This window comes from Aethalodelphis obliquidens, unplaced genomic scaffold, assembly GCF_003676395.1.
Source record: "Aethalodelphis obliquidens isolate GAN/ISIS:26980383/991018 unplaced genomic scaffold, ASM367639v1 scaffold73, whole genome shotgun sequence".
Lineage (NCBI taxonomy): Eukaryota > Metazoa > Chordata > Mammalia > Artiodactyla > Delphinidae > Aethalodelphis > Aethalodelphis obliquidens.
Genome location: NW_020838017.1, coordinates 4822801 through 4831976, shown reverse-complemented (window position 1 = coordinate 4831976; position 9176 = coordinate 4822801).

Genomic DNA, 9176 nt, shown 5'->3' with positions numbered 1-9176 from the left:
CCTGTAAAGTAGGTTTAAGACTTTATGTTAAGCAGTGCTTCTAACCACTTCTAGTCTGGTCCTGACTGATTGGAATCAAATTTTGCTGAAATAAACTCTTAAAGCTCTTAATATGCCTCAGTTTATCTTTGAGTGGTTCTGGTGTCAGGAAAAAGAATCAGAGGAGACCCCAGTTGGCCCCCAGGAGTGACAGGCAACAGGTGTGGGTACCTGCTTAGTCCCTTGAGCTTGACACATGCTTGCTGCCCCTGGAGGTCATGGGTAAGTCCCTCTCGGATCCTGGATCCTAGCTCTACAGTTTTTGCATTATGAGCTTTCAGAGTGTTTGAGCATTTTCTTTCTGCACTGAGTCTGGAAACTAGCTGGAGTCAGACTGGCTCTGGATTGGACTGGTTGCAACTTAGAAACTGGACTGGGTGCAGGGTCAGACTGCATCTGACTTGAACTGGGTCCAGTGTGAGGCCTTAGGTGAATAAAATTTTGTTTTAAAGCTGAACAAGTAGGATAACCTTACCAAAGATAATCTTGAATTACAGTGGTCACAATGGAGAACTTGTTTGCCGGGAGTTTTATTTATTACAAATTCAATTTCACTACCAGTGATCAGTCTGTTCAGATTGTCTTTTTCTTCCTGATTCGGTCTTGGCAAGTTGTATGTTTCTAGAAATTTGCCCATTTTTTCTTAGGTTGTCCAGTTTGTTGGCATATAACAGTTCATGGTATTCTCTTAGGATTTTTTTGTATCTCTGTGGTATCAGTTGTTGTTTCTCCTCTTTCATTTGTTATTTCTTTTCTTAGTTCTCTTTCTTCTTGATGAGCCTGGCTAAGAGTTTATCAATTTTGTTTATCTTTTTAAAAAAAACAGCTCTTGGTTTCATTGTTTTTTTTCTATTTTTTTGTCTGTATTTTATTTATTTTCTCTCTAACTTTTATTATTTCCTTCCTTCTGCTGACTTTGGCCTTTGTTCTTTTTTCCTAATTCATTCAGATAATCAGTTACGTTGTTGGAGATTTTTCTAGTTTCTTTTTCTTTTTTATATATGATCCAATTTTTAAAAAATTTAATTAATTAATTTATTTTTGGCTGTGTTGGGTCTTCATTTCTGTGCATGGGCTTTCTCTAGTTGCAGCGAGCAGGGGCCACTCTTCATCACGGTGCGCAGGCCTCTCATTGTGTCGCGGCCTCTCTTGTTGCGGAGCACAAGCTCCAGATGCGCAGGCTCAGTAATTGTGGCTCACAGGTCTAGTTGCTCCGCGGCACGTGGGATCTTCCCAGACCAGGGCTCGAACCCGTGTCTCCTGCATTGACAGGCAGATTCTCAACCACTGCGCCACCAGGGAAGCCCTCTTGTTTCTTGAGGAAGGCATATATTGCTATCAACTTCTCTCTTAGAACTGCTTTTGCTGTATCCCACAGATATTAGAAAGTTGCGTTTACATATTCATTTGTCTCAAGGTATTTTTCTAATTTCTCCTTTGATTTCTTCATTGACTATGGCTTTTTAGTAGTCTGTTGTTTAGTCTCCATGTGTTTGTGCTTTTCCCATTCTTCTTCCTGTAATTGATTTCTGGTTTCATACTGAAAAAGTGCTTGCTGTAATTTTTATCCTTTTACATTTGTTGAGAATTGTTTTGTGGCCTAGCATGTGATCTATCCTGGAGGACATTCCATATGCACTTGGAAAGAACATGTATTCTGCTGTTTTGGGATGGAATGTTCCCTCTCTCTCTCTCTCTCTCTATGTATATATATATATATATATTTATATGTATATAAATCAGCTCCAGTTGGTCTAATGTGTCATTTAAGACCACTGTTGCCTTTTTGTCTGGATGATCTGTCCACTGATGTAAGTGAGGTGTTAAAGTCCCCTACTGTTATTATATTACTGTCAGTTTCTCCCTTTATATCTGTTAATATTTGCTTTATATATTTAGGTACTCCTGTATTGGGTGCATATATGTTGACAAGTGTGGTATACTCTTCTTGTATTGATCCCTTTATCATTATATAAGGCCCTTTTTTTTTTTTATAGACTTTATTTTAAAGTGTATTTTGTCTGATATGAGTATTGTTACCCCTGCCTTGTCGTTTCCATTTGCATGAAATATCTTTTTCCATCCTCTCATTTTTAGCCTGTGTATGTCTTTTTTTTTCTCTTTTTTATAAATTTATTTAATTTTATTTTCAGCTGCTTTGGGTCTTTGTTGCTGCACACAGGCTCTCTCAATTTGCGGTGAGCGGGGGCTCCTCTTCGTTGCGGGGTGTGGGCTTCTCATTGCAGTGGCTTCTCTTGTTGCGGAGCACGGGCTCTAGGCACATGGGCTTCAGTAGTTGCAGCATGTGGGCTCAGTAGTTGTGGCACATGGGCTCTAGAGCACAGGCTCAGTAGTTGTGGCTCATGGGCTTAGCTGCTCCATGGCATGTGGGATCTTTCCGGACCAGGCCTCAAACCCATGTCCCCTGCGTTGGCAGACGGATTCTTAACCACTGCCCCACCAGGGAAGTACCTAGCTTGGGTATGTCTTTAGGTATGAAGTGAGTGTCTTGTAGGAAGTATATAGTTCAGTCTGGTGTTTTTCTTTTGTTTTCTTTTTGAATTTTTTTTATTTTTATTTTTTTGTTTTTATCCAATCACCCATGCAGTGTCTTGACTGGAGCATTTAGTTCATTGACGTGTAAAGTGATTACTGATAGGTATGTACTTAGTGCCATTTTGTTGTTTTCTGGTTGTTTTTGTAGTTCTTCTCTGTTCTTCTTTTAGCTTCTTCCCCGTGGTTTTGTTTGTTTGTTTTTGTTTTTCTTTAGTGGTATGCTTTCTTTCTGCTTTTTGTGTATCTATTATAGTTTTTTGATTTGTGGTTACCGTGAGGTTCATATATGTTGACCTGTAAATATATCTACTTGTTTTAAACTAACATTTAAGTTCAAACACATTTTAAAAGATTTATATATCTTTTACTCTTTTTCCCCACATTTTGTGGTTTTGATCTCATTTTACATCTTCATGTTTATCTTTTAAGTGTTTATTGTAGTTATCGTTGATTTTACAATTTTTGACGTTTAATCTTAGTGCTAGCTTAAGTGGTTGATCCACAGCCTTTACTGTATATTTCCCTTAATTAGCGGGATTTTTCCTTTCTTAAGAATTATTCTTGTAGTAGCTTTTTCCTTTCCACTTAGAGATGACCCTCTAACATTTCTTTTAGGGTCTGTTTAGTGATGGTGAACTGTTAGTTTTTGATTGACTGAGAAGCTCTTCATCTCTCCTTCAATTCTAAATGATAGTCTTGCTGGGTAGAGTATCCTAGGTTACAGGTTTTCCCCTCTTAGCATTTTTTAATTTTGGCCGTGCCCTGAAGCTTGCGGGATCCTAGTTCCCCAAACAGGGATCGAATCGTGCCCCTTGCGTGGAAGTGCGGAGTCCTAAACACTGAACTGCCAGGGAATTCCCTTAGCATTTGAATTATATAATGCCACTCCTTTTTGGCCTGCAAAGCTTCTGCAGAAAAATCAGCTAAAAGCCTTATGGGGGTTCCTTTGTACTGATTCTTTGTTTTTCTCTCGATGCTTTTACAATAGAATTCTCTCTTTAAGTTTTGCTATTTTAATTATGGTTTGTCTTGGTGTGGGTCGGTTTGGGTCATCTTGCCTGGGACCGTCTGTGCTTCCTGTGCCTGGATATCTGTTTCCTTCATCAGGTTCAGGAAGTTTTCAGCCAGAATTTCATCAAATACATTTTTGACCCCTTTCTCGCTTCTCCTTTGGGGGTCCTTATGATGTGAATGTTAGTATGCTGATGTTGTCCTAGGGGTCCCTTAAACTGTTCTCATTTTAAAGAGCTTGTTTTTCCTCTTGCTGTTCTCATTGGGTGATTTCCATTATTCTATCTCCCAAATTATTTATGTGTTCTTCTGTATCACCTAGTCTGCCGTTAATGAAGTGAAAAACATACTAGGGGGAATTTATTGTATTCTTCAGTTTTGACTTGTTCTTAAAAAAATATTTTCTAGTTCCTTGTTAAAATTCTCAGGGTTCATCTATTCTTTTCCCTAGTTCAGTTATCATTCTTATTACTGATGCTTTGAACTCTTTATCTTCTAATTATTTATCTCCGTTTCATTTGTTGTTTTTTCAGTGTTTTTTTCCTGTTCTTTTATTTGAAACAAATGCATCTGTCTTTTCATTGTGTTTAACTTTCTCAGTTTCTATGAAATTAGGAGAAACAGTTACCTGTCCCAGTCTTAAAGGGGTGTCCTTGTGTGGGAGCAACCCTATGCAGTCTGTGTGTGCCCAGTGGCTTTGTTATGAGAGATAGATCTGAGGTGAGCATGGGTCATGTCTTCCCCCAGGGTGTGCTGGCAGCTGTCACCTTGGTGAGAGGTAGGCTGGAGATGGAGGGGCTAGAGCCAGAGCCAGGTGTGATGAGGCGTCTCCTATGCTCAATGGCTGACAGCAATATATTGGGGGCTGGTGGGGGGGTGTCCCAAGGTGCTGGAGCAGAGCACTGAGTTTGGGTCCACGATGTTTCCATCCCTTCTAAGTGTGTGCTCTCCCCCTCCCAATGTTGGCATTTTTCCCTCACTGGGGAGCAGTGCTGGAGCTAGAGGGTCCAGAGTATGTGTTCGGTGTGGTCCTGCTTGTGTGCTGTGTGGGTCCTGGCACACCATTCAGAGTTCCAGACCACCTTCAACCTGCTGCCTCTACAAATGCCAGTAATGGCCACCCTCACCCTGTTCAGTTGTAGTGCCAGGTCTAAGCCAGCTGCATCCCCCCAACTATGCACTCTTCTTAACAGTGGCACCCTTTGCCCTAGTGGGGAGCTGTGCTTGAGGGGCCAGAGTGGGCCCTTGGCGTGGGCTGGTATTCATGCTGGGGTGATCATGGGAAACTGATCTGAGTCCCAGGCAATTTGAATCTGCTTCCTCCACTTTGTTCCTGGGATTAGGCAAGCACTTGGGCACACTTCAGGAGTGGAGTCTAGGTTTCTAACAGCCGTCCTTTTAGTCCTGTTGGTTTTCAAAAGCAGCTAAGGGGACTTGTCTTCCCGAGGGCTGGGGTGCCTAACATGTGGTTTGAACTGCTCATTGCCCAGGGAGGCTCTCTAAGCTCATGTAATCCACCTTCTCTTGTGTGTCCCCTGCCAGGGGCACGGGTCTTGGCCTGACTGCTTCTCTTCCCCTCCTACGCGACACCGTGTGGATCTTTCTTTACAGCCTTGGCTGTACAGGAGTCTTTCTGCCCGTCTCCAGTTTGTTTCAGTGAAAACTGCTCCACATGTAGATGTATTTTTTAATAGTGTAGTGTATTTTATAAATGAACGTTACAAAAATCATCCCATGAAGTACATGCACAGTGTGTTGAAAGGAACAGGATCCTGGGAAGAGGATGACAAGAAACACTGCTGCTTGCTGACATCATTTTCTCTTTGGCCTCTGGCATTCAACCTGCTCAGTCATGCACATTGCTTAATTTGCCCACTTCTGCCTTCCAAATATGGGAGATTAATCTCAGTGCTAAGGTCTCATGTGGCCATAGGGCTCTGTCTCTAAAGAGACAGAACAGGAGCCTTTTGACAAGTCACCGGCAGCCATGGAGATTGTAGAGCCATCCTCAGATTGACTCATTTTTTCAAGACAAAATTGGAAATTCAAATATCGTATTACAGGCACTGTGTCTCCATGCCACCACACAGCCCAGCTGCTTCCTTGCTATCAGTCTCCGTGTGTATACCTATTTTAATGCATTCTTAGGGGGAGGTGAGCTCAGCACCCTCTACCGTCTACCATTTTGATCTCTTCTCCCTATTTTTCCAGATTTAAGGAAATCATTTTCTCCTAAGCTGTCTGTGGCTCCCAGGAATCTTGTAAAGTCCATTTCTGTAAACAGATTTGAAACATTTAGCTTTTCTCCCTACCTGATAGGTCCAGAATGCAGAAGCTTATTGAATATTCTTATTTTCACGGCAATATAGTTATTTGCATAAGTTCAATAAGAATCTGTTCTCCTTATAAAAGGAGACGATTGGAAACATTGGTTATATTACTAAGGCTTTGACTGGAATGTCACGTTTGAGAATACAATAGCCCAATAGCCCGGAGATGGAAACAACCTAAGTGCCCATCATCGGATGAATGGATAAAGAAAATGTGGCACATATATACCATGGAATATTACTCAGCCATTAAAAGAAACGAAATTGAGCTATTTGTGATGAGGTGGATAGACCTAGAGTCTGTCATACAGAGTGAAGTATGTCAGAAAGAAAAAGACAAATACCGTATGCTAACACATATATATGGAATTTAAGAAGAAAAAAATGTCATGAAGAACCCATGGCTAAGACAGGAATAAAGACACAGACCTATTGGAGAACGGATTTGAGGATATGGGGAGGGGGAAGGGTGAGCTGTGACAGGGCGAAAGAGAGTCATGGACATATACACACTAACAAACGTAAGGTAGATAGCTAGTGGGAAGCAGCCGCATGGCACAGGGATATCGGCTCGGTGCTTTGTGACCGCCTGGAGGGGTGGGATAGGGAGAGTGGGAGGGAGGGAGACGCAAGAGGGAAGAGATATGGGAGCATATGTATATGTATAACTGATTCACTTTGTTATAAAGCAGAAACTAACACACCATTGTAAAGCAATTATACCCCATAAAGATGTTAAAAAATATAAATCAGATATGACCAGATAGTTTTGAGGAACTAAGGTTGACTTTATGGAGCCAATAAAAGCCCCTTGGAAAAAATGGCCTGGTACCTTGTTTAGAGGGTGCCTGGCAGCCTTACCAGGTGACTAAGGAAGGTCATTTCCTGGTAAGCTCAGGAACTTCAGAATATCTTGGGGACTATAAGACAAGAGGAATTCACCCAAACCTGTAGGTGTTCCAGATGGAGTCTGATGGTGAGTGCTTGGCTTGGCGTCTTAGCCTGGGGAAGCCTTTTGAAAAGTCCAATCTATGATTCCTTATGAAAAGTTCTAGCAAAGCAGATTTTTAAAAGTTTATGTGGTCAATCACTATTGTTGCTACATTTAAGTGAATAATCAGGCCAAGTTTAATGAGACTAGACTTAGTTTGCAAACAAATTAGTCTTACTGTGATTATCCTTGATAGATATGAGGGTGATTGTAGAGGAAAAAATATGTTTCAGTAAAATATTATAGTACAATCTTGGGTATATCAGATTCTAGCCTTGTTCATTGTCTTTGAGGTTTTATTGTATATCCGTAAACTGAACTAGATCCTGAATTCTAGTTTCCTCAAATATCTGGCTACAGCTCTCCCAACTTACATTTCCAATATTCTTCCGCCCTTCTGATTTGGAATCACTGAGAACAAAGAGTGCCCCAGAATCTTTTTGGAAGTGACCATACCAGATCCTCCTCACTATCCAGCTGGCAGCCAAACAGCAGAGATTTGAACCTTGGGTCCACATCCCCCAATTAAAAAGGTGTCCTCCAGGGCTTCCCTGGTGGCACAGTGGTTGAGAGTCTGCCTGCTAATGCAGGGGACACGGGTTCGAGCCCTGGTCTGGGAGGATCCCACGTGCCGCGGAGCAACTAGGCCCGTGAGCCACAACTACTGAGCCTGCGTGTCTGGAGCCTGTGCTCCGCAATGAGAGGCCGCGATAGTGAGAGGCCCGTGCACCGCGATGAAGAGTGGCCTCCGCTTGCCACAACTAGAGAAAGCCCTTGCACAGAAATGAAGACCCAACACAGCCATAAATAAATAAATAGATAGATAGCCAAGCATTTGAAGCCCTTAAAAAGAAAAAAAAGGTGTCCTCCAGACTCTTGGAAGTGCACGCCAGCTGGAGATCTAAAATTTAAATGACTAGGAAGATTCCTCCCCAGAAGCAGATTGCATCTTGTGGTAGACAGCTCTCCCAAGATCATAGATCAAAATCTTCATCTGCAATTTACAACCCTTATTCTTTCTGCCTTTTTGCTACTTGCTTTTTCTCTCTTTTAACGCATGGGAAGATAATGTTCCTTAACTCCGGCAGCCGTTGCTGAGTTTACTGCTAAGGCCATAGCTGCACAACAAAAGTCCCTGTATTTTCTTTCTAAGATGATTTTAGACAATAGAATTGTCTTATTATTTACTGACTGAGCAAGGAGGAGTCTGTGCGTAGCAAATACAACCTGCTGGATCAGCACCTCTGGTATTGTAGCAAATACAAGAAATTAATGAAGAAACCACTTGACTAAAAGAGGTTGATGCCTCTTTGGGGACATTCTTTGATTTATTTGACACCAACTGATTTGGCTCACGGGGGCCCTGGCTAAGGGGTGTACTTCAGTTTTTAGTGTTATCCTCCTAATAGTTTTCATCGTAGTCTCCCTGGTGACCTGTGTTCTCTTAAAGGTCTTAAATGCGTGTTCATAGCCATCAGCAGTAAATCAGATGGTCTCACTGTGCTTGGAGAAACCAAAACCAGATGATCAGTGAGATAAACAGCAAAAACAATTTTTCCATGGATATGATAGCATAACCTATGTGTTTCGCAATGAGACAAGGGCAACTTAACTCTGATAGTGACTGAAAGTGGTGCTAATAGCACATTTTGGGCCAATCTCTCACATATGAGTGGATGATCCAAAGTGGGGAATTGTTAAATTAATTAAACAAGGAAGCCATTAGATTGAGGTGACTCTAATGCCTTGGCGGCCTTTGAAAGCAAACCAAAGTCTCAGCCTGTAACTGCCTCAAGGTTACAAATTGAAAACACCAAGGACAACCAGTCACAAATAGGCAGCCAGGCTTTAAGCTGTAGCCAATTGATAATTGCCTTGCTTTGCTTCTGCCTTTTCTCTATGGAAGTTTCTCTCCAAGCTCCTGTTGGTGGAGCCCTCCTAACAATTTCTGGTTTGGGGCTGCTCGATTTGAATCAATTTTTCCTCCAATAAACTCTTAAGATTAAAAAAATAATTCTTGATGTTGAATGATGGGGGGTTATTAACCAATTAATTGACTAATTTTATAACAATGGACCAAAGTGGCAGTGGAGGAGATACAGAGAACTATTTAGGAAGCGAGATAAAAAAGATTGGTGAATCTTGTTTCCAGCAAGCTTTGGGGAGACCTGGTGATGACAGCTCCTGGGTCTCTACTCCAGTGTTTCGCTCTCAGTGAAACTCAGTTACCCTCCTCGGGTCTCTTTTCT